General features: G+C 46.7%; 1 protein-coding gene and 1 pseudogene across 5 annotated transcripts in view; one reads left to right on the plus strand and one right to left on the minus strand.

Moving 5' to 3' along the window:
• Nucleotides 1–5,783: 5,783 nt before the first annotated feature.
• LOC308251733 (adrenodoxin-like) lies at nucleotides 5,784–11,833 on the minus strand (annotated as a pseudogene). Its single transcript has 2 exons — nucleotides 11,793–11,833; nucleotides 5,784–6,413 (listed from the first exon to the last, which is right to left on the minus strand). The product of its transcript is annotated as an adrenodoxin-like (transcript).
• Nucleotides 11,834–14,369: 2,536 nt separating this feature from the next.
• ILF3 (interleukin enhancer binding factor 3) overlaps nucleotides 14,370–25,965 on the plus strand; it is a 38,973-nt gene continuing 27,377 nt past the window's right edge. For all 4 annotated transcript variants that reach the window (XR_013960925.1, XM_080674834.1, XM_080674835.1 and 1 more), the window contains exon 1: nucleotides 14,370–14,587. The gene's annotated coding sequence lies outside the window, so the exon portion shown is untranslated. The remainder of the gene's footprint in view (nucleotides 14,588–25,965) is intronic.

Here is a 25,965-nt window from a genome sequence, read left to right on the forward strand (position 1 = left end):
AGTCTTGGTGAGGGTGATGAAAAGCATGCCAGTTTGGGATGTAATTTGAAGATGGAGCTGACCTGATTGATCATATGTGAAATGTGAAAGAAAAAGAGGTGTCAAAGAAACAAGAGTAAGCAGAGCTGTTGGGGAGCAAGCTCAGGCAGAATCCTGCAGAGGGCACCCGTTGCCTGATCCTGCAGGGAGCTCTGGAGGATGTTATACTTTCGAGTTGTCCTACATTGGTAAGTCCTTGACCGAAGGTCACCCAAGGGGAACATTTAAGCTCCCGGGCACTTCTGATTCTCTGAATGTGTAGCAAATGGTCCAGAGCCCAGGGTAGTGCTCCGAGAGTTGCAGGTGCAGGCCATCAGACAAAAGCACACAAAACCCTGGCAATGATGCAAAGAAACAATAAAACAGATCCAAGGGGATCTGGGCAGGACAGTGTTCTGTGTTCTGTACAGGGAGGTTGATTTTGGACCCGCTGAACGTAACATTTCCAAAGGAAGTTGTCACACAGATGGTTGGGTGTGTGTGCCTGACCTTCAGGGGAGAGTTCCAAGGCCGGAGGCATGCAACCAGGAATGCTCAGTGTTTTGATGGTCTTTCAAGTCATCTGGCTTCCTAGGGTCACCTGGGAAGTGAGTGTAGGCCAAGCATGTCAAATGCAAAGCTAACACGGGCCAAATAAACAAGGTTTAAGTTTATGTGGGCCACAAAAAAACAAAAGCTTCAATTTTCATAGAAATGTAGGTTTATTTCGGTAGAGACATGCTGAATACAAAGGGCTGAAGTGAATGAGTAATCGTTAAAATAATAGAACATTTTAATAAAAATTAATATTTTTTCTTGAACATGAACTTACCAGACACTGAATAACTGCACAAATTAATAAACATAACACAAATAAACCTATTTTTCTTGTTCTCCAAAAGCGAAATATTTCCTGTTGTGCAAACCAAACAAGTCAGTACAAGACTAATGACGTGGCAATTGGCTGCTAAAATATTCCCCGCTAGTATTAGTGGAGAGAAATAGTGCATCTGCATGTAAGGTGCATAAGGGAAATGAATGCAACATGATTATAGTAATCAGTCATTAGCAAATGTTGTAGTTCGTTTTTAATAACTGGTAGCCCTGCACACGAACCCCTGCGCCTTAGGTCACTGCTGCCCTCCTGTAGCTCCCCCGCCTCCTCCTCATAGCTTGCTGCCCTGCCCCGTCCGTCCTGTAGCTCTCCTCTGCTGCCCGCTTGTAGTTCGCTGCCCCACTCTCCTGCAGATCCGTGATCCAATCATTACATAGTCGATCATTACGCCTCACGGTGTAATGGATAATTAGCATATTCCTCTCTTATTATATAGGGTTATGTATAATAGGATACTGTAAAAATTAAGTTACGAAATTTTTATTAAAATGTTTCTCACATACTGTTATATTGGCTGGGCCGCAAAAATATTCGTTGTGGACCACATGCAGCCCGCGGGCCTCGAGTTTGACATGCTTGGTGTAGACAGAGGTGAAGTCTGCGCCCTGGGGAGAGAAGAAGAAGAAAAAGTGGATGCAGGGGAGAACCAGAGAGGGGCATCTGGGGCTAAGTGGAAGGTAGGGAATATGGGCACAAGTGCTCCTGGCTACGGTGGCAGAATAATATGGACACAGGGACTGTTTAGTTGGGAAATAGGAAGGAAGGCCATCAGCTGAGTGTGGAGTGTAGGGAGATGTTGGAAGATGTGAGAAGAAAGTATGAGAAATCATCCAGTTGCATGGGAAAGCACCACATAAACGAGGAATGTTAGGGAGGTTGTGTGTGTGTGTGTGGGAGGGGTTCTTTCTTTTCCCCCCCAACTTTCAAGGTGAGAGGTGCAGGCCAAGAGTTGGATTTAGCTGGGGTTGACAGAGATGTGCAGACACTTGCAGGTGTGTGCAAGGGAGGAATGCAGGACAGATCCTATCCTTTCACTGCCCCAAATCCTCCCACAGCTTTCAGTGCACTCAGAGTGAAAGCCACTGTCCGCATGTGGGTCCACAGGACTCTACAAGGACTATCTGAATGTCCTTTCCTCCCCTCCTCCCTCACTTGCCCCACTCCAGCCCCTTGATCCTTCTTGCTGCTGCTTCTATAAGCACAGTCAACCTCTGGGACTTTGCACTGCCTGTTTTCTCTGCCTGGAAGGCTCTTTTCCCAGTAATCTGCTTGCCCTCCATCCCTCAGCTCGCCATAAGGATTTTCCTGTGTGCTGTCTGACTTAAAATTGCACCTACCCCAGCCCAGCCCCTGCCCGGCCTTATTTTTGTCCATTGCTCTTGCCACCAGGGGACATATGATGTACTTATTGTGTATTGCCTGCCCTGCCCCCCAGGTCAGCTCCCTGAGGGCAAGGCCACGTGATGGTTTCTTCACTGTGTCACCCAACAGCTGCCCTCCTGGATGGTCTGTGAGTTACCAACAGACTTTACTCAAGATCTTTTCCGCTGGGATTGGCCAGCATTCATTTCTGTGGTTTGCAACTCTGAGAGGTACAGATCCAGAGTGATCCAGGATGAGGCCAGCAGGAGGGGAATCACTGCCCTTTTAGAAAGGAGGCATGCAGGCAGAGGTGTGCTAACCAGTTACAGGCTGGCCAAATACTCAAAGTGCCCAGAAAACTAACAGACAAAAAAGGCATGCTGTATGTTTCCAATTCTGTAACATTCTAGAACAGGTAAAGCTAATCCTGGTGATGTAAGAAAAGGGCTGGAGCCCGGCTGGCGTGGTTCAGTGGATAGAGCGTCAGCCTGCGGACTGAAGGATCCCAGGTTCGATTCCAGTCAAGGGCACATGCCTGGTTGCAGGCTCGGTCCCCAGTGTGGGGCGTGCAGGAGGCAGCCAATCAATGATTCTCATCATTGATGTTTCTCTCTCTCTCTCCCTTTCCCTTCCTCTCTGAAATCAATAAAAATATATTTTTTTTTTAAAAAAAAGAAAAGGGCTGGAGATTGGCTAGGAAGGAACTTCCTGGGTGGTGACAATGTTCCTTATTTTGATTGGGGTGGTGCTTAACAGATGTATACTATAAAAATATATGCCAAGTGCCGAAACCGGTTTGGCTCAGTGGATAGAGCGTCTGCCTGCGGACTGAAGGGTCCCAGGTTCGATTCCGGTCAAGGGCACATACCTTGGTTGCGGGCACGTACCTTGGTTGCGGGCACGTACCTTGGTTGCGGGCACGTACCTTGGTTGCGGGCACAACCCCAGTGGGGGGTGTGCAGGAGGCAGCTGATCGATGTTTCTCTCTCATCGATGTTTCTAACTCTCTCTCCCTCTCCCTTCCTCTCTGTAAAAAATCAATAAAATATATTAAAAATAAAAAAATATATGCCAAGCTGTACACTTATGATTGTGGATATTATACCTTAATTTTTAAAAAAATGGATTAAGGGCCCTAGCCGGTTTGGCTCAGTGGATAGAGCGCCGACCTGCGAAATGAAAGGTCCTAGGTTCAATTCTGGTCAAGGGCACGTGCCCAGGTTGTGGGCTCAATCCCCAGTGGGGGGCTTGCAGGAGGCAGCCGATCAATGATTCTCTCTCATCATTGATGTTTCTCTCTCCCTCTTCCTTCCTCTCTGAAATCAATAAAATATATTTTAAAAAACCACAAATGTATAATAAAAAAAAGTAGATTAAGGGATGTGGAGAGTTCCCTTTGGCTCATCTCACTGTGAGGCTGGACTGACTTGGGCATAGTGGGGCACAGGTGTCGGGGGAGACCCAGGCATTCCCTCACCTGTTGTTTCGAGCGCTCTAAGCCAGACACTTCACATAGTAGATATACATGAGTGAACAAGGACCTTGTTGCCTGGTCTCAGAGTTTAGCATCTAACAAGGGAGACAGTAACTAAATATGCAATAGGTGATGATAAACACTTTGAAGAAATATACAGCAGGGTAATTGGATAGTGCCCTTTAAGAAATGATGATCAGGACAGGAGAGTTGAGCGCTGAGAGAAGGAGGGAGCTCTGCATATGGAGGGAAGAGTGCTTCAGACTGAGGAAACAGCCAGGGCAAAGGCCCTGAGGTGAGAGGGTGCTTGAATGAACAATTGGAGTAAGGTGTTAAAGGACACATCAAGCTGTGTATCGTGGGCTTACATCCTCCCAGGCCAGTGGCACCAGCAGAAAGAACTTCCAAGTTGATTGGAGGCAAATTCTAGAGCTGCCTCTCCTTTGGCCTGTTTTAGCAAAATGTCATCTCCAAACCAGTCATTGGACCAGGGGAGCCATGGGCTTCTGATGGGCCAGACCCAGGGCGAAGGCAGGCAGGCAGGACAAAGTGGAGGAGAGGTTGCTCCCCAAAGGCAAGTCTCAGGTCTCAGAATGAGGAGGACCAGCAGGCAAAAGTCACACATAGCTGCTCTGTGGGATGAGAGAGCAAGAACTAGGGCAACAGTGAGAATCCTGGCAGGTGAAGATGATGACCATAAGGTGGTTTAGATCCCACACACAGGCCCAATGATAGCATAACTATGTCTGACTATATGTGTATTTTTTCCCACAACTCTCAACATCCTGTAGCTCAAATGATGTGGCCACAACTTAGTTTCACTTTCACTCCATTTTTTATTTTTATTTTTAAAATTGTTATAAAATACACATAAACACACCGTAACAATTTATTTCTTTCGTGTTTTTTTTCTTTTTCACCTTAACCATTTTTAAAAAAATGTTTTTATTGATTTTTTAGAGGGAGAAGGGAGAGATAGAAACATCAATGAGAATCATTGATGGGCTACCTCCTGCCCGCCCCCTACTGGGGATCAATCGGGAAAACAGGGCATGTGCCCTGACCAGGATTCGGACCATGACCTCCTGGTTCATGAGTGGAGACTCAACCACTGAGCCACACCTGCTGGGCTCACCTTAACCATTTTTTGAGTGTACAGTTCAGTGGCATTAAGTACATTCACATTGCTGTGCAATCATCACCACCATCCAGCTCCAGGACTCTTTTAATCTCCCCCAACTAAAACTATGTCCCATTAAACAACTCCTCATTCCCCATCCCCCTGGCACCCATCATTCTCCATCATTCTTTCTGTCTCTGTGAATTTGACTCCTCTAGGGACCTCCTATAAGTGTAATCATACAGTAGTTGTCCTTTTGTGACTGGCTTATTTCACTTAGCATAATGCCTTCAAGGTTCATCCATGTTGTAGCAAGTATCAGAATTTCCTTCCTTTTTAAAATTTTTAAATTTTTTTGAAATATTTATAAGGTTACAACTGTCTTTGAAATTAATCAGTGCACGAAGCAACAGTTTGTTTCATTCACATTCACACTAATTACTACTATAAATAAGGTATTCATAATTTCTCCAGTTTCGATCTAAACATTACATTTGTAGTGACAAGATGCGGGTTCTGGTACAGATTTTCTAATTCACCGTCTGGCCTTAGATAAGGGATCTTGGATCTCTGCCTTCACCCACATCTCACAGAGATAGTACCTTTTTAAATCTACTTTATAGGCAAATAGGCATAGAATTTATATGAAAACATTTTGCTAAAGTTGCTAAACAAACAAGGTAAAATATGTAGCATTTTATCACGTTTTCTAACATTTGATTTGCTTTTTATAGTTTAAACAAAATAAAGATTGCATCCTTTCAGACTACAAAATTCAGTAGTTATACAAGGTGAGTTAAAGTAGTAAAGCGGGTCATCATAGTAAACGCATTCATCCATGCTCTCGTTTAATTAAGAAATAATAATTATAAAAATAGGTAATATTTTGTGAAAATATTCCCATTTATTCTATCTTAGGAGTTCTCGCCCATATTGATGGATTGTCTGGCATTGGACGTGGCATCTGGTACTTGAAGTCATTTTGTCCATAGACTTTGTCAAGCAGATTTGGCAGCCCAGTCGGGATCTGTGTGTTGACCCACACCCGGACCAAGCGTGTCATTCCCATCGGTGATGGCTTCTAATTTCCCATGTATGTGCTTTTCAAAGCTGAGGCGGCAGGTAGAGCAAGCCAAGGCTCCCTCACATGCACCAAAACCATCAATAGCTACTAGTAGATTATTTTCAATCACAACATCTAGCAGAGAGTCACCGGTTTTTCCTTTGGTTGTTACTATTTCACCGTCACGGTTTAAAAAACGTGGACTGTTATTTTACTTCTGAGCTGCAACGCGCTGGGGCCCACAGGCTCAGCAGCCGCTTCCCCGCGCCGCCGCCCAGGCCCGGCTCCCCGGAGGCCGCCGGCTGCCACGCGGGCTTCGGCGACGAGCAGCCCCCGCCGGGCTGCGCCGCCCAGGGCCGCGAAGGAGGCGCGCAGAAGCCGGGCGCCCCCGCCGCGGCCATAGCCGGCGGGCCGGTAACTACCGGATGCGACGCGGGCGCCCGACAGCGAGTGCGAGGCGGGTCCCGAGTGCGGGCGGCAGCTGGGGGCGTCACGCCAGGCCGGGGCCCGGCGGGCTGGGGCCGGAGAGGCAGCTCGGGCGCCGGCTCGCGGCTTCCGGTGCCCTATAATAAACCCGTCCTATTTCCTTCCTTTTTAAAGCTAAATAATACCCTACTGTATTAATTCATCCACTGGTGGACACTTGGATTGCTTCCATTTTTGGCTATTGTGAATAATACTATGAACATGGGTGTGCAAATATCTCTTCCAGCCCCTGCTTTCAATTGCTAGACCACGTGGTAATTCTAGGTTTAATTTTTTGAGGAAACACTATACTGTTTTCTAGCTCCATCTTTTGGCTCAGCTTTCTTCTGGATTGGTTTCATTCTCTGCCAAGTTCTTTCAAGGTACACTCCCAACCCCTTAACCACACCTTATATTTCCTTGGCTTCAACATCAGAGAAATGAAGGCTTCTCTTGCTCCAAAGTCTCAAGACCTGGTGACCACTGGCTCCGGCTGGCCAATTTTGTCACTTACTACTAAACTAATTACTGTGGCTAGGTCATAGGCCTAGTTTTTTTATTTGTTTGTTTTGTTTTTTTAATGTGTTTTGGGGTGTTTTTTTTTTATTACTTTTTAGAGAGAGAGAGAGAAAGGGAGAGGGAGAGATAGAAATATTGATGAGAAACATCGATTGGCAGCCTCCTGCACACTCCCTACTGGGGATTGAGCCCATAACCCCCGGCATCAAACCAGTGACCTCTTGGTTCCTGGGTTGACGCTCAACCACTGAGCTACACCAGCTAGGCTCATGGGCCTAATTTTGAAGTCAGTCAATAGGAATCTGACAATGGAACTACAGATTGAGCTAGGCAGAGGGGTGGTTCCCCATAGCACTGTGGTTAACGCATGTCCACTCTGAGATAGTGGGAAGGCAGCTGGCATGGTTCAAAAGGCTTTCAAGAAGAGTTCTTGGGTATAATCAGGGGAGTTGGTAAGAGAAATCTATGAAGATTGTAAGAAATAAGGCGAGCCCTAGCTGGTTTGGCTCAGTGGATAGAGTGTCGGCCTGCGGCCTGAAAGGTTCCAGGTTCGATTCCAGCCAAAGGCACATGCCTGGGTTGCAGGCTTGATTCCCAGTGGGGGGGCATGCAGGAGGCAGCCAATCAATGATTCTCTCTCATCATTGATGTTTCTCTCTCTCTCCCCCTCTCCCTTCCTCACTGAAATCAATAAAAATAAATATTTTTTTAAAAAGGCGAGCCCCCAAATGCAGGGTCCTAGTAGAACACAAAACATACTTGGGAGCCAGGCAGCAAGGCAAATACTTTACTTCTACGGAGAAGGGTGCGCACGCACTTGGCCTGGAAGCATGCGCGCATCGAGCAGGCGGTCTGCTTGGCTTTATAATCCCTGTCGCCCGTGACCTGTCCCTCACTCTTTTTTTAAAAAAATGTATTTTATTGATTTTTTTTACAGAGAGGAAGGAAGAGGGATAGAGAGTTAGAAACATCGATGAGAGAGAAACATCGATCAACTGCCTCCTGTACACCCCCTACTGGGGATGTGCCCACAACCAAGGTACATGCCCTTGACCAGAATCAAACCTGGGTCCCTTCAGTCTGCAGACCAACGCTCTAGCCACTGAGCCCAACAGGTTAGGGCTGTCCCTCACTCTTGATTGGAACTCAGGTGCACAGTCTTTCCTGATTGGCTAATTCAAAGGGAGGGGCTGGCCTTTGCCGTTTCAAGATGGCAGTCCCCAGGGGTGCTGCAAGCCATGGGGCCAACATGGTGGCTGCCAAGTCACAAAGTCCAAAATGGTGGCTGTCTAAACTGTTCTTTGACAGAGAAGATGACTTGTTTATTCTCACAAGATGAGGAAGACAAATGGATGATGTTCATGAGGACATTAAAGTCCTGAAGATGGCCTGACCAATGTGGCTCAATGGTTGAGCTTTGACCTAGGAACCAGGAGGTCATGATTCAATTCCCAATCAGGGCACATGCCCTGGTTGTGGGCTTGATCCCTTGTAGGGGGCATGCAGGAGACAGCCAATCAATGATTCTCTTTCATCATTGATGTTTCTCTATCTCCCTCTCTGAAATCAATAAAAATATACACTGAGTGGCCAGATTATGATGATCTCTGAACGCATAATAAATAATCTGGCCACTCAGTGTACTTATGTATACGGGAAAGCTTGCAAATCTTGATATGTCAAGGGACCAGGAGATAGTGGCCCCCAGCCTCTGGCTAGTAAGTCCTCTGCTTCTTTCTAACTACCCACAATGCAGTTCTTATACATGGAAAAACCTTATTTTAAAATCCCAACTCTGTGGTGAGTCTACACTGAGTGGCCAGATTATTATGCGTTCAGAGATCATAATAATCTGGCCATTCAGTGTATTAAAAAAAAAAAAAAAAAAGCCCTGAGGATGGCAGACCCTGTTTTGAGGAAGTGCAAGAGGATGCACAAGGGGATGGAGACAGCCCTAACTGGTTTTGCTCAGTGGTTAAAGCATCGGCCTGTGGACTGAAGGGTCCCAAGTTCAGTTCCGGTCAGGGGCATGTGCCTTGGTTGCAGGCACAATCCCAGTAGGAGGGGTGTGCAGGAGGCGGCTGATTGATGTTTCTAACTCTCTATGCCTCTCCCTTCCTCTCTGTAAAAAATCAATAAAATATATATTAAAAAAAAAAAAGAGGATGGAGACAGACCTTAATCTTCAGCCAATGAGGGGAGGGTGTAATGGGGAGAACAGGGGTATAGCCAGATGACAGGGGGTGTCAGTTAAGGCAAGGAAGTAAGAGAATGGTTGTGCATACAGAAATTGTTAACTATGTTGTAATGGAAAGGCAAAGGTAGGAAGCTGGGTTAGGGTGGAAATACAGAAGTAAGAGAAGGAAGATGGCTTCTGGGGTCTCCATCTTGTATGGTAACCAAGTAGAGACCACAGACAAGGAGCATGACAGATGTTAACATGTCAGCGGTTGGGCTGAAAACCTCTCATGCAGCAGCTCCTGGTGGGTGGGGAAGGTGTGGGCCCAGATAAACTAAACTTTTTTTTTTTTTAATATATTTTATTGACTTTTTACAGAGAGGAAGGGAGAGAGAGCTAGAAACATCGATGAGAAACATTGATCAGCTGCCTCTTGCACACCTCCTACTAGGGATGTGCCTGCAACCAAGGTACATGCCCTTGACTGGAATCAAACCTGGGACCCCTGAGTCCGCAGGCCGATGCTCTATCCACTGAGCCAAACCGGTCAGGGCTAAACTAAACTTTTAAGGGCGTTTTAGTTTCCTCTACACCTTCACTGCAGCCCAGTGGATCTTCTCAATTAAAAACACCAAGTTAGCCCTAAGTGGTTTGGCTCAGTAGATGGAGCATCTGCCTGCGGACTGAAGGGTCCCAGGTTCGATTCTGGTCAGGGGCATGTACCTTGGTTGTGTTGCGGGCACATCCCCAGTGGGGGGTGTGCAGGAGGCAGCTGATCGATGTTTCTCTCTCATCGATGTTTCTAACTCTCTATCCCTCTCCTTCCTCTCTGTAAAAATCAATAAAATATTTAAAAAACAAACAAACAAACAAAACAAAAAACCCACCAGGTTGGCCTGGCTGCTGTGGCTCAGTGGTTGAGCATCAACCCAGGAACCGAGAGATCATGGTTCCATTCCCAGTCAGGGCACATCCCCAGGTTGTGGGATCCATCCCCAGGAGGAGGTATGCAGGAGGCAGCTAATCCATGATGTTTCTCTCTCACCAATGTTTCTGTCTCTCTATCCCTCTCCCTGAAAAGCAATAAAAACATTTAAAAATTAAAGGCTCTAGAACAAAACACGACACAACACCAGGTTGAATGGGCACAAATCTAGTAGGTAATAATCACAATCATTAACTGTTTCTTCAGCATCCACTCCAGACTGGCTGCTCCAGCAACCCTTTGAGGTTGAAAAACTCACCAAAGCTGTCCAGGAATCCTCCATAGAGGTGGCTGTTGGAAATCAGGATCCTACCTGCCCACCTTTTGCTTGGGGCCCCTTTGATAGGGGCTGCCTTAGAGGAATAAGAGCCTCAAAAGCAAGTTCTTTAAAAAATGTAACCTTGGGCCCCTCCCAAGAAAGGTCTACAGCAGCAATTTTCAACCTTTTTTATCTCATGGCACACATAAATTACCAAAATTCTGCAGCATACAAAAAAATACATTTTCTGCCCATCGAACAAAAAAATAGGTATAATTTTGATTCATTCACACTGGATGGCTATTGTCCTTTTATTTTTTTATGATTTGAGAGAGAAACATCGATTGGTTGCCTCCTGCATGAACCCCAACCAGGATTAAATTCAAAGCCTGGGTACATGCCCTGACCAGGAATTGAACCCTCCACCCTCCGGTGTATGGGAAGATTCTCCAACCAAGCCACACTACCCAGGGCTGTTGTCATTTTTTTTAATTTGTCAATCTAAGGGAAAAAAGGAAGGTGCCCCTGACTGAACAGTGAGGTATTGCATGTTTTAAAAATTCTTGTGGCATGCCCTAGCTCAGTGGTTGGCAAACTGCGGCTTGTGAGCCGCATGTGGTTCGCGAGCCGCAGTTTGCCGACCACTGCCCTAGCTGGTTTGGCTCAGTGGATGGAGTGTTAGCCTGCAGACTGAAGGGTCCCAGTTTTGGTTCTGGTTAAGGGCACATGCCCAAGTTGTGGGCTCGATCCCCAGTGGGGGGTGTGTGCAGGAGGCAACCGATCGAGGATTCTCTCTCATCATTGATGTTCCTATCTCTTTCCCTCTCCATTCTGCTCTGAAATTAATTTAAAAAATTCTTGTAGCACACCAGATGAAAAATCATTGGTCTGCAGACTTGGGAGTCAGAAAACTAGAAACCTTCCCTGTCCTACCACTTGGTAGCGCTGTTAGCTTAGCCAAATTGCCCTGCTTCAGAGCCAGTTTGTGTGAAGAGACATTGCTGATCTGATCTCTAACTTTAAAGTTAAAGCCAGTTAGTGTTAAAAGCCAGTTATCACCTTCATCATGACCTGGAAAATTCTAAACTTAATCATTTGAATACAGGTGCCATCAATTTTACCAAACTTTTCGTTAATCTCAAGCTCTATTTGTTTATGAAAGGTCTTCAGCCCTGGCTGGGTAGCTCAGTTGGTTAGCTCGCAGTTCAGAGCACATATAAGAATCTATATAAAGAGGTGATATGCTAATTGGTACTAACAGTGTCACAGTCACGACTGCTGAGGAGGCTGCCTGTGCGTGCGCAGCGGGGGCATTACTCCCGGAGATGGGGTGGAAGCCGGGAGACTCCTGGAGGAGGCCCATGCCCGGGAGGGCAGGGGTAAAAGCACATTAGCACCCCTTCACCAGTCCTTCGCCACCCACTGCTCTCACTCAGAGCGCCCTGCCACTCACCTGCCTGGGGAAGCACAGCGCAGCAGGTGGGAGCTTTCCATGCTCTCCTCTGGCACTATGATGAAGTGAAACCACCGCGTTGCTCCAGAGACAGGGCGGAAGTGGGGAGGCACCCAGAGAAGGCGGGACCAGCCTCATGCGACTCGAGGCACTGAGGGCAGGGCTTGAAGTGGCCAGAGAAGGCCAGAGGGGTCAGGGGGCTGTACCAGGTGCCTGGAGCTCTGCGTGGAGAGGTTAGGGTGTCAAGGCAGGGCGGTGGGTGAGTGGGTGGGCGGGCCGTGCGATTTCACACGCTGGGCTCCTAGTAAACCAATAAATTTATAAATAAGTAGAACAATAAATTGATGTTTCCCTCTATAAAATAAATTATCTTTTTTTTTTTTTTAAAGAAAGAAAGGTTTTCAAGTTGGGGGGAGGAAGATGCAGAATGTCTATTATTTATGTGAAAAACAGCAACAGAAATACAATTAAGCATCGTTGGGAGTAAAATATCTGTGTAAAGAGACACAAAAAACTTTACAACAGCTGCTAAGGAGGGTATCTGGGGGAGGAAGGTAGACTTTTTCCTCTCACATCCTCTTGCACATTTTGACATTTTAGATCATGTGAATAGATTCAGTTCAAAATTCTGTGTTAATAAAAAGCAGTAAGGCCCTGCCATTATGGCCCAGTGATTAAGCGTCAACCCATGAACCAAGAGGTTACCAGTTCGATTCCTGATCAGGGCACATGCCCAGGTTGCAGGGTTCAATTCCCAGTGGGGGGTGTGCAGGAGGTAGCAGATTGATGATTCTCATCATTGATGTTTTTATCCTTCTCCCTCTAAAATCAATAAAAAAAAACCTATTTTAAAAAAAGTAGGTACAGCATGCAACCATTTCTGCAATCATATCTTTACACCATTAAAAAAACACACACCTCAGCCAAGGATATGTTTTTTAATTTTTATTTTCTAAAATAATACTTGGGTTCTGGCTAGGAAAGAATTCAGAGCCAAGACCCAAACTATAAGGGAACATTTATTTGGTAAATCACATAGGTAGAATAAGTAATTCCTAGAAGAAATGGGCTTAGGAAACAAGTTATAGAGGTTAAAGGAAGGGCCCTTGGAGCTTGGGAGTGAGGAAGCTAATGGTAACATGCCTGGGGCAGGGAGGAGAGGGAAGGGAAAAGAAAAGGGAAAGCGCGCTCCCTCTGGGAATGTGTTGGGTTTTTTTTGCTTTCAAATAGAGGAAGTTGGGGGTGGGGTGGGGAGGAGAAGCATGGATATGAGAGAGAAACTTTGATGGGTTGCCTCCCAAAGGCACCTCAGTCATGAATTAAACTATAAACCTAGGTATGTGCCCTGATGGGAACCGAACCTGCTACCTTTTGGTGTATGGGAGGAAGTTTCAAGCAACTGAGTAACCCGGCCAGGGCCACCTGACCTTTTTAATAATAGCTATAATTTTGGGGCATTTGCCCTGCACTAAAATTCGCCCAAGTGCTTTTTTATTATTACTATTTTGTAGAAAAGGAAACGAGGGATCGATCAGTCCTTGGTTTTACCGGGGGCCTCAAACCTAGGGCAGGCACTGGACATTGCATCATTTACAAACTAGCTGTGCCGTCCCTACGTTTTTGCAAGGAAGACCCGCTACTAGGCTTTAAGTCTTTAATTTCTCATCTCTTCAGGAAGAAAACCTTTTCAACAACTCATTATTCTGGACCCAGCCTCACCTAACAACGATGCCTGTCGAGCGCCAGTGAGTAGAGCTTAGTTTAGATACAGATTGTACATCAGGGATCTTACACGGCGCTCGGGAGGATTCCTCGACAGGCTTGTAAAGAAAAGGTGCTCGGTCCCCAGGAACTTTATTTATGAGACCCAAACTGGTGGCCCAGCGTCTGAGTCGCGGCACCGGTTCTCCCGTGAACGGGCCGTGAATCCTCAAGTCAGGTCTTTTTTTTTTTTTTGCACTGCCTCAGTGTCTCCATCTGTGAAGGAGATGCGGAAAGATCCGACCAGCTCAGCTCGGCACTTCGGCGGCTCGGGACACTGCAGTCTCACACACGCACCTCGGGTCTTCTCCGCTTCTTGCAGAGATGCGGGGAGTGGATTGGAAGTTCCGCGGGCAGGCCTCCTTTCGAGGAAACACCTCCTCCACAGAGACCCAGCTATTATGAGAACGATAACGGGCCAGATTCCCAGAGGCGTTTCCGCCAACGTACACATGGCGACAGCTTTAAGATGGTGGCCGCGCATGAGCGTAAACTCGAAGCCTCACCTGCTTCTCGCCCTGAATTACGTGAAAAAGCGGCTCAAAACCTTCAATAAAAGAGCGCTGAACGTCGTCACATGATGTAGACCGACCAATACAACAAAGGGAAAGCGAAAAGTCCTCATCACGTGGCCAAGGAGGACTCCGATTTTTGCCACTGTCACATGACCAAGCAAAGGCGTGGAAAGGGGAGGGGAACGTTCCGATGCCACGTGACCAGCTCGCAACGTCTACGCCCTCGTCACGTGACCAGAACCCACCTCCTTCTCTTTTCGTCCCTCCCACTCTCTTAAGCTGGGCCTGCGTCGAACGCAACGCGGCGACGAGGGGGCGGGGCTCCGGGTGGTCACGTGGCTCCGCACCTCCCTGGCGCGCGCCCGCCCGCCCGCTCGCCCCCGGCTCCTCCTCCTCTTCTCGCCATTGCAGTTGGACTCAGCAGCCCGGTGCGCACCGCGTGGCTTTTGCGGGGGAGATCCCGGCGGGTTGTGGCAGGCGGTCGGCTGCGGTTGCGGTCGGGGAAGGGACGCTGACAAGGTAAGCTCCAATGTGGCGGCGGTCAGGCCCGCTCCCGCCTCTGCCCCTCCCCCCGCCCGTCCTCCCACTTAGCGCGGGCCCGGCTGGAGAGTCGCGGTGACAAGGCCAGAGGCGCCCCTTGCTTCCCGCCTCCGCTCGGTCCCCTGTCCCGGCGCCGAGCTCATTCTTCCTGTGCCAGCCGTGCTCCCGCGTTTGGCCGTTACTCTCCCCCATTGTGCCGAGGAAACAAAATGGCGACGTCGGCGGCGAGGGCCCCGTGCGCGCGCACCCGTCCTCCCCCCTCGCGGCCCCTCGTTTGGCGGCAGCGCCTCGCGTGGGGGGTGCGCGCGCACCGGGCTCCTGGCCTCAGCCTCCCCCGGCCCGGGCTTTTGTCTGTTGCGGCGCTCCGCGTGCGCGCACGTGCTGGAAACACACACCCCCCCTCTAGCTTAGAGCATCCGGGTCTGCGGGGCAGGAGCGCCTCTTCTCATCCCCATCCTCATCTCCTCCTCTCCTCCTCTTTGTCCCACTCCCGCCTCGGATTCCAGGAGGGTCCTAGGCTCCAGAGGCGGGAAACGTGGTCTTCTTTGTCCTTACATGGCGCGGAGAGGTGGACCCCCTCCCCGGAACCTCTTCCATGCGCGGATTACAGAGGTCGTCTTTGTGGGATCATGGGGTTCCCAAATCCCTGGTCAGCCAGGCTTCCCACAGATCAGCATCCAAACTTGGGGAAGGCTTTAAGATTTCCATTTCTTTAGTCCAGGTGTTTCATTGATGTTGAATTTTTTTTTTTCCAGATCGTTTAGGGCTTGCATCCTCCCCCAAAATAGTGATCTGGTGCGATGTTTGGGTGCACTGTAATCTGCAAGCTTGGGACCCAAACATGAGTGCTAAAAACTCTTTTCTATCTTATTTCCTCAAGTAGTAAAATGACTTGAGATTCTTAGGGTTGTTCTTGATGTTCTGCCCGGGTTAATGCTCTGCCTGGATGAATTATTTGGAGTGGATTGTGATCAGCATAGTTTTCACCAGCTCAATGCCTAACCTAAACTTGGGAAGAGTAAGCCATCTCTTCTAAGTAATTTCAAATTTGATTGAAAGTTTCTTGGGATTCTGCTTAGAGAACATGATGGGTCAGCAAGGAACCCAACAATTTCTGTGATAAGCCTCCCTTTTCTGGATTCAGATATTTCAGATTGTGAACCTGTGTTTCTGGTGCTTGGGATTCTTCCGTCTTTACAGTGAGTGGTCCACGGGGAAATACAAGGTGCCATCCGAAGGTAGAGCTCAAATTTAGGACTTTAGGCTCTTCCCCAGGTGTCTGTGATTGGGAGCCTCCACGGATTACTCACAGTGCTGCCAATCTGTATGTGATGCTTTGTGTGTGGTCGAGTGGGATGTAGTGACAGCAGCCGCTCATGCTGTGAATGAAGTGTGGGAACCAGAGGTTTATTCACAGCTGGAAAGGGGGGCGGGGAGCATGTAGGGCACTGACAGGTGCTGTTATGTAGTCCTGGGGTCTTTGCCCCTGAGCTGTAATTCTTGTCCTCGTGGTTTGCAAATGGAATCTGTTGCAAATGGAGGCTGGCAATTACTGCCAGGCTTGGCCTTGCCAGCACTGGACATTTGATTTATCAGAGTCTTCCCTACCCTCTAGGAGCTTGGGCAAGCCTTAGAATTGTCTTCTTTCTAAAGTGGAATGGTGCCTAATTGTTGGCAGTTTTGTTTGTTTTTCTTTATTTGAACTCGTTTAGTGCCTTTAGGCAAAAATTTAGTTACTTCTAGTATACTTGATAATTTTATTCCTTGGAGTGAGGAATCTCTAATTTCTAAAAAAAAAACCAAATGCTTGTTATAAAAAAATCCACATTGGCAAGAGCAGCTGCTAATATTCTGATGACACATGGATGGTGCTTGTTTTTGTGCTCCCCTGGTTAAGTTCTTCAGGTAGGCACAGGTGGAGTCCATGATGAGGAAAGAGTCTTCTTCTATGAGTCTATAAGCCACTTCTCTTTGGGTAAACAGTATCTTGTCTTCATTATTTTTTAAATTTTTAAATGTTTTTATTGATTTCAGAGTGAGGAATGAGAGGAAGAGAGATAGGAACATCAGTGATGAGAGAATCATTGATCGGCTACTTCCTGAACACCCCACACTAGGGATTGAGCCCACAACCCAGGCATGTGCCCTGACTAGGAATCGAATCCATGACCTCCTGGTACATAGGTCGATGCTCAACCACTGAGCCACACCTGCCGGCTCTTGTCTGTCTTTAGGCTTCAGCAAGATGTAGGGATTGGAAATGTTCTCACTTATGAAAAAGGCTTTAGATGTTTTCTTTAGGCTGGACATCTGCCTCTTAACCTCTCTCACCACCTTCCCTATTCTTTCTGGTTTCACCTTTTACAGGTCAGAGGTTAGAATGGAAGTGGCGGGGTAGGGGGGAAGGGGGGAGACAGAGAGAATAGTATCAATGTGAGAGAGACACATTGGTTGGTTGCCTCCTGCACATGCCCTAACCAGTCAAGATCAAGCCTGGAACTAGCGAGGTACCTGTCCTTGACCAGAATGGAATCTGCAACCTTTCAATCCTCAAGCTGATGCTCTAACGGTTAGAGCATTGATGTTTCTCTCTTTCTCTCTCAAAAACAATTTAAAAATCTTTTTTAAAAAACTGCACAGCCCTTGCTGGTTGCTCAGTGGTTGCAGTTTTTTAAAAAATATTTTTAAATTGTTTTTGAGAGAGAAAGAGAGAAACATCAATGTGTGAGTAAAACATCCATTGGCTGCCTCCTGCACAACCACAACTAGGAATTGAAGCTGAAACCTTTCGGTGAATGGTAGGGTGCCCAACCAACTGAGCCACTCCAGCCAGGGCAACCTGGTACAGTTTTGAAAGATGTGTAAAATGTCACCATCTGGTATTAGCATATATGGCCCAAAAAGTGGTGACATTTTACTTATTTATATTTTTTATTGATTTCAGAGAGAAAGAGAGAGGAACATAAATGTTGAGAGAGAATCATTGATTGGCTGCCTCCTGCATGCCCCACATTGGGGATTGAGCCCACAACCTGGGCCATGTGCCCTGACCAAGAATCAAACCTATGACTTCTTGGTTCATAGGTTGACACTCAACCACTGAGCAGTGCCGGCCAGGCAAGTGGACATTTTATCCAAATCACTAGAAGCCTGGTGCACAAAATTCCTGCGCGGGGGGGGGGGGGGGGGGGAGGGGGTCCCCTCAGCCTGGCCTGCGCCCTCTCGCAATCTGGGATCCCTTACTCACTGCTCCTTAGTGGAGGCGGGAGAGGCACTCACCAGCCAGCGGTGAGCCTGGCTTCTGGCTGAGCAGCTGCTCCCCCTGGTGGTCAGTGTGCATCATAGTGACCGGTGGTTCCGCTGTAACGGCAGCTTAGGCTTTTTTATATAGATAAATGCTTCAAACTTTCTCAGGAATGAAGATTTTTCTAGGCTTTCTGAATTGGGTGCTTTTTATTTTAGCAGAGTCCTGGGAAAGGAAGGTCTTACTTTTGTTTCCAGGGGAAGGGTTTGGAATTAGAGGCAGATGGTGGATTGACAGGAGTCTACACACAGGTTGTCAGTGAAGTGTGTCCGGGTCCTGAAGGGATGAAGTTGACTTCAGTTTTCTGCTGCAGCATTTGACAGTTTCACCTGAAACAACTAGCTTTCCAATCTGCTTTGTTAGGGTAAGTTGGTGCTGCCTCTTTGAAGTGCTAGCTGTGTGGGCAGGTATTTGTTAGGGAGCCTTGTCAGTGTACTGATTTTTATAACTTGCTTCTCACCATTTTTATGCTCTGTTATACACCTGTGAGGTTTTCCCAATACATCACTTTTTAGGTGATTGCAAATGGAAGTTCAGACACTTTTTATTGGTTGCTTCCCAAACTCACCCCATAGAACCTGAAACCTAGGTATGTGCCCAACCTTTTGATGTATAGGACCTCGCTCCAATCTACTGAGCCACCTGGCCACTGCCAGACATATTTTCAATGCCTGCTTTTTTTCAGGTATTTTAAGAAAGTAGTGTCCAGTTGAAATTTTTTTGTCTTCTCATTGAATGTCAATATAATGAAGAAATTGAAAATGTAGCCACCAGTTTTAACAGGAAAATGAGTTTATTACGGGCCTTTTTTTGTGGGAGCCATATACTATCACCAAGGATCGTTTAGTCAAAAGTGGAATGTATTCCCTGGCCAGTCTGGCTCAGTTGGTTGGAGCTTCTGGTGCCCTGAAGAGTCATCAGTTCAATTCCTGCTCAGTGCATATACCCAAGTTTCCAGTTCGATCACCAGTTGGGGTGCCTACTGGAGGCAACGGATCCAAGTTTCTCAGTTCACCTCTTTCCTTCACTCTCTCCCTCCAACCCCCGTCCTCTCCCTCTAAAATCAGTAAAAATATATTCTCACCCAGCCGGTGTGGCTCAGTGATTGAGTGTCAATCCATGATCCAGGAGGTCAGGGTTTGGTTTCAGGTTTTGGTTTGCACATGCCTGGGTTGCAGGCTCACACACTTCCCCAGTGGGAAGCTTGCAGGAGGCAGTTGAGTGATGATTCTCTCTCATCATTGATGTTTCTATCCCTCTCTCTCTTCCTTTCTGAAATCAATAAAAAAATATTTTTAAAAAACATAAATATGTCCACGTGTGAGAATTTAAAAAAAAAATTCATGCCAAAACCGGTTTGGCTCAGTGGATAGAGCGTCGGCTTGCGGACTGAAAGGTCCCAGGTTCGATTCCGGTCAAGGGCACGCACCTTGGTTGCGGGCACAACCCCAGTAAGGGGTGTGCAGGAGGCAGCTGATCGATGTTTCTCTCTCATCGATGTTTCTAACTCTCTATCCCTCTCCCTTCCTCTCTGTATAAAATCAATAAAATATATTTTAAAAAAAATTTAAAAAAATTTCACGTGCATCCTTTTATTAGACTACATAAATTGGCTCCATATTATTTTTATACTCTTACGTGATTAGTGAAAAATGCTATTGGCAGTTTGAGATCCATGATAGTTTGTTTTTTTTAATGTATTTTACTGATTTTTTAGAGAGGAAGGGAGAGGGATAGAGAGTTGGAAACAACGATGAGAGAGAAACATCGATCAGCTGCCTCCTGCACACCTCCTACTGGGGATGTGCCCGCAACCAAGGTACATGCCCTTGACCTGAATCGAACCTGGGACCCTTTAGTCCTCAGGCTGACGCTCTGTCCACTGAGCCAAACTGGTCAAGGCTCCATGGTAGTTTTTTTAATTTAACTATGTTTTTATTGACTTTAGAGAGAGGAAGAGAGAGTGAGAAACATTAATCTGTTGACTCCTCTATGCACCCCAACTGGGCATGGAGCCAGCGATCTTTTGGTGCACAGGATGACACTCAGCCAGCTTAGCCACACTGGCCAGGGTGGTCCATGATGATTTTTAAAAAATATATATTTTATTGATTTTTTACAGAGAGGAAGGGAGAGGGATAGAGAGTTAGAAACATCGATGAGAGAAAAGCATCGATCAGCTGCCTCCTGCACACCTCCTACTGGGGATGTGCCCACAACCAAGGTACATGCCCTTCACTGGAATCGAACCTGTGATCCTTCAGTCCATAGGCCGACGCTCTATCCACTGAGCCAAACCGGCCAGGGCTCCATGATGATTTTTATTGAACATTCCAAACAGCCTTCCTTTTATTTATTCATTTTATTTGAGAAAGAGAGACTGTTATTCCCCTTATTTATGCATTTATTGGCTGATTCCTGTATGTGCCCTGACCAGGTATTGAACCCGCAACCTAAGTGTTTTGGGATGACACTTGAACCAACAGAGCTATCCAGCCAGGACAGAGTTCCTCCTTTTTAAAATTGTTCCTTTTTAAAGATTTTTTTATTTTTAAATTCTATTTATTTATTGATAGTTAATTCTCACCCAAGGACATTTTTCTATTGATTTTCAGAGAGAGTGGAAGGGAGTGGGAGAGACAGAGCGAGAAACATAGATTTGAGAGAGAAACATCCATTGGTTGCCTCCCACATGCGTCCCAACCAGGGCCAGGGATCAAGCCTGCAACTGAGGTATGTGCCCTTGACTGGAATCAAACCTGGGACCCTTCAGTCCAGGGCAATGCTCTATCCACTAAGCCAAACCAGGGCTTTGTAAAAGACTTTTAAAATTGGTTTTTAGATGGGAGGGCGGGGGAGTAGAGATTGATGTGAGTGTGAAACATAGATCAGCTGTCTCCTGCACGCTCCTACCAGGGATCACGCCAGAATGAAACCGGTAACCTTTTGATGCATGGGATGACATTGAACCAACTGAGCCACACCATCAGGGCCAGTCTTATTTTCAGTAGGACTGTGGTTCAGACTCAAGGATGAGGTCTTATTGGGATAATCTTCCAGGCCACTTGTTTTCCTACTGCTTGCCTTTCAACTAACCTGAGAAGAGTATGTGTGTGTTTAAAAAATGAAACTTTGTAAGTTAGCTTCTCAATAGTACATGTAGTGATTTGCAGGTTGACAGTCCTTTGCATTCATAAATTACCAGCAAAATGTAAAAAAAAAAAAAAAAAAAAGTTTAAAACATCAACAGTCTATACTAAAAAAAAAGGTAATATGCTAATTAGACCGGGACACCTTCCGGACAAAACCATGGTGGCAGGGCCAAGGCAGAAGCGGTTAGGGGCGATCAGGCCAGGAGGGGAGGGCAGTTGGGGGTGAGCAGGTTGGTGGAGGGGGCAATTGGGGTTGAGCAGGCCGGCAGGTGAGCTGTTAGGAGCCAGTAGCCCTGGATTGCCGGTTTAGGCCCAATACCTGTGGGATCGGGCCTAAACTGGCAGTCGGACATCCCCCAAGGGGTCCCAGATTGGAGAGGGTGCGGGCAAGGCTGAGGGACACGTGGCCTGCATGAATTTCGTACACCAGGTCTCTAGTCCTATCTAATAAAATAGTAATATGCAAATTGACAGTGCCTCCGCTACACCCACCAGCCATGCCCACCAGCCAATCAGGAGCGAGTATGCAAATTAACCCGACCAAGATGGCTGCAGCCACTGAACAAGCAGGAGGCTTGGCTCCACTCAAGGCTACAAAGTTTCAATTGTAGAAGATAGATAAATCCCAGATACCAGGGCCTCCACTTGGGTCGCCGGGGGTGTGGCCAGCCTGCAAACCACCACAGGACCCTCGCCCAGGCTGCCCCACTCCCAAGGGAACCCCCACCCTGATCCGGGACACCCTTCAGGGCAAACCAGCTGGCCCCCAACCGTGCACCAGGCCTCTAGCCTATCTAATAAAAGTAATATGCAAATTGACTGTCACCCCAGCACACAAGATGGCTGCCCCCATGTGGTCAAAGATGACTAACCCCATGTGGACACAAGATGGCCAGCAGGGAAGGGCAATTGGGAGGGACCAGGCCTGCAAGGGAGGGCAGTTAGGGGTGACCAGGCCGGCAGAGAAGGGAAGTTGGGGGCGACTGGGCCTGCAGGGGAGGGCAGTTAGGGGCAATCAGGAAGGCAGGCAGGCGAGCAGTTGGGAGCCAGCAGTCCTGGATTGTGAGAGGGATGTCTGACTAAATGGGCAGTCGGACATCCCTCGAGGGGTCCCAGATTAGAGAGGGTGCAGGCTGGGCTGAGGGACACACACACACACACACACACACACACACACACACACACACCCGTACACGAATTTTGTGCACCGGGCCTCTAGTACATATATAAAAAGCTAATATGCTAAGTGTCCCTCCCTCCCTCCACCCTACTGGTTGCTGTGACACGCACTGACCACCAGGGGGCAGATGCTCAACGCAGGAGCTGCGGGGCTGCAGTTACTTGGCAGTGGTTCTCAGGTGACACACCCGAAACCAGAGAGGGGGGAGCCCAATTCCTCACTGGGCCACGCAATTCCACCTTCAGACGTGGGTTATGTCGTTGCTGGGGCACTGTTGTCCCGAATCTGGTTTACTGCACACTTACCCTGTACCACAGCAACTTTGCAGAGTGCCCTCTCACACTCTGGAGCCCCTTGAGGGATGTCAGACTGCCAGTTTCAGCCCTATCCCTGCTGGCCAGGCCAAGGGACCCCACCTGCCTGAGGGACCTCACTCACTCCACAGACACCTTTTGAGCCACAGCGCCACCCCAGGTGTAGCAGGCCAGGGAGGGACTGCAGGAGGTTGGCTCCAGGGCATGTCTGGCCTGTCTTGCTCAGTCCTGCCCCGCTGGCCACCTTCTAATTTAATTTCCTTTCAATGTGCACGAGGACACTCGTATGAAAATAATTGGCCCAGCCCCGTGGCTCATAGTAGCACCTAATAAATATTTTTTCTATGGGCGACATTTGCAGAGAAGGGGAAAATAGTTGCCTGGTAAACGGGGAGATTTATGGGCTGCCCAGTGAGAGCTCACCAGTGACCACAGCTTCAAGAGCAGATGTGACAGGGGTGTAGAAAAGGTGAATTGAGTCAATTTTGGTGAAGTTACTTGAGTTTGTTTTTTATTTTAAGTATATTCATTTATTTCAGAGAGAGGAAGGGAGAAAGATATAGAAACATCAATGATGAGAGAGAATCATTGATGGGCTGCCTCCTGCTCTCCCCCTACTGGGAATGGAGCCTGCAAACCAGGCATGTGCCCTGACCTGATTTAGGGGTCAACGCTCAACCACTGAGCCACACTAGCTGGGCTCGAGTTTGTTTTTTAAAGTGTGAGGTTTCAGCTCTGAAAAACACTTAGGCAGTTTTTCATAAAATTGGCAGGCAACTACCATATGACCCAGCAATTTGACTCTTGTGCATTTATCCCAAAGAAATGAACATATATGTTCACACAAAAATGAATACACAAATGTTCTTAGCTTTATTTGTGATAGCCAAGAACTGGAAACCCCACAGATGTCTTTCAGCTGCTAAATGGTTAAACAAACTAAGTATATCCATACCAAAGAATACTACTTAGCAATAAAAAGCCAACTGTTGATAAATACACAACTTGCATGAATCTTGAGGCAGTTGTGCTGCATGAAACAAGCCAATCCTGAAAGTTTACAGCTCTATAATTTTGTTTATATAAAACATTCTTGGAATGCCAAAATTACAGAAATGGTAAATGAATTAGTTGTTAGGGGTTAGGCATGGGAGCAATTGGAAGGTGAATGTGACTGTACAGGGCAACAGGAGGGATCCTTGTGACAGCAATGATCTATCTATTTTAGTATGGGTATTGTGGTTATGATATTGTACTATATAGTTTGCAAAATGTTACAATTGGAGGAAACTGGATACAGAGTACACTTAATCTCTGTTACTTTTTACAATTTCAGGTGAAGTTACAGTTTTCTGAAAACAGTTTTCATTAAAAATGAATGCACCCCCTTGCCTACTAAAATAATTGGCATTTGAGTGTTAATGTCCTTTGTGAAGCAGTCTTTAAATTTTTTCTTTATTTTATTTAAATGTGTTTTTACTGATTTCAGAGAGAGAAAGGGAGAGAGAAACATCAGTGATGGGAGAGAATCATTGATTGGCTGCCTCCTGCACGTGTCACCACCACCCCTTCACCCCTACTCCCAAATTGAGCCGCAATCTGGGCATGTGCCTTGACCATGAGAATCGAACCAGTGTGGACGCTCAACCACTGAGCCACACCACCAGGCAGGCACTTTTTTTTTTTTTCTTTACTAGTGGGAAAAAAACTTCTGGGAGAAGAAATTAAAATGTATACTACATTTTTAAAAAATCCTCTTATGGCTTCCCCATGGGATAGGTGGGCAAGTTGCATCGGTCCCCCCACCAGGTGTGGAAGATTTCCAAAGCTGTTTTCTCCTATCTCTTTGCTGCTGTGATTTTACATTTCTCTTGGTTCATCCAAGAATAAACTTACTCCCATAATACATTGTATTTGTGGCTTTATAGTTGAAGAGGAATTTTCCCATATTGTCACCTTTAATTCCTACTCTTTGCAACTCTGAGGAAAGTGATTTTCTGGAGGTCCCACAGCTGCCAGGTTGGAGAACTGAGGTGGATACAAACCTGGGGTTTCTGTTTCTAAGTCCTGTGGGCTCTCCAGTGTCAGAGGGTCTGGGGTCCTTCTTCTCACAGACCAGTTGGGATTTCTAGAAATATTTTGAGGAACAAACAACTTGTATTTGCCCACTTTTTTGTTGTTAATCCTCACCTGAGAATATTTTTCCATTGAGAAAAGAAACATGGATGTGAGAGAGATACATCAATGGGCTGCCTCCTGCATGTGCCCTGACCAGAGCTGGGGATCCAGCCTGCAACTGAGGTACATGCCCTTAACTGGAATCCAACCCAAGACCCTTCATTCCACAGGCCGATGCTTTTATCCATTGATCCAAATTGACTAAGGCAGGCCAACTTTTTATTTTTACTAGAAAAATGCCTTTTAACACCATCACCATCTTTTCATAAGAAAAAAGACATTTTAGCACTGAAAATATAGGAAGAAAGTTAGGCATAAAGGATGGCCCTTTACGTTGAAAATCTTTATTCCTAACTTTATACCTTTCTATGGACCAGTAAAAACACTTGCAGACAGAACTCAACTGATTGCACTAGACTTCAGACTTTTGTTGCATTTAATTTCTTGGAGTGATGTCCATGCCACATTTTTTGTGTTTGTTTGTTTACTTATTTATTTTAAATATGCGTTTATTGATTTCTCAGAGAAAGAGGAAGGGAGAGGGAGATAAAATAAAAACATCAATGCTGAGAGAATTATTGATCGGCTGCCTCTTGCATGCTTCCTACTGGGGATTGTGCTTGAAACCCAGGCATGTGCCCTGACCAGGAATTGAACCATGACCTCCTGGTTCATAGGTTGATGCTCAACCACTGAGCCACAGTGGTCAGGCCATGGCCACATTTTAGATTGGCATCTTTTGGGTTGCTTTGTTTAAATTATTTATTTATTGGGGTGACATTGGTTAATAAAACCATAGGTTTCAGGTGTAACAGTTATATAATACATCATCTATATATTATATTGTGTATTCACCACCCCAAGTAAAATTATTTTCCATGTCCTTGATGTGATACTAAACATTTTAAGGAGTTACTAAAGGATAGCACTTCTGTATTATTTAACTTGACACTCCAGGATAGGATACCTCCAGAGGTCAGGAAATCAGGAACTTGCTTGGGTCCTTGTACATTTCAGAATCTAATTCAGTCTCTAGGACCAGCATCTAATTCAGGACAATTTCCCAGAGTCCTTAGGATACCTGCTAGGTTTTGTGAAATAACTGGAGGTGGGGCTCTGGGTCCACTCTGGAAGAAGGATGGGGCCATACCTATTAGGCTGTTGCCACCACACCTACTTATTATACAAACACTAGTGGCCCGGTGCATGAAATTCATGCACATTAAAAC

Source organism: Plecotus auritus, assembly GCF_963455305.1.
Source record: "Plecotus auritus genome assembly, chromosome: 6".
Classification (NCBI taxonomy): Eukaryota; Metazoa; Chordata; class Mammalia; order Chiroptera; family Vespertilionidae; genus Plecotus; species Plecotus auritus.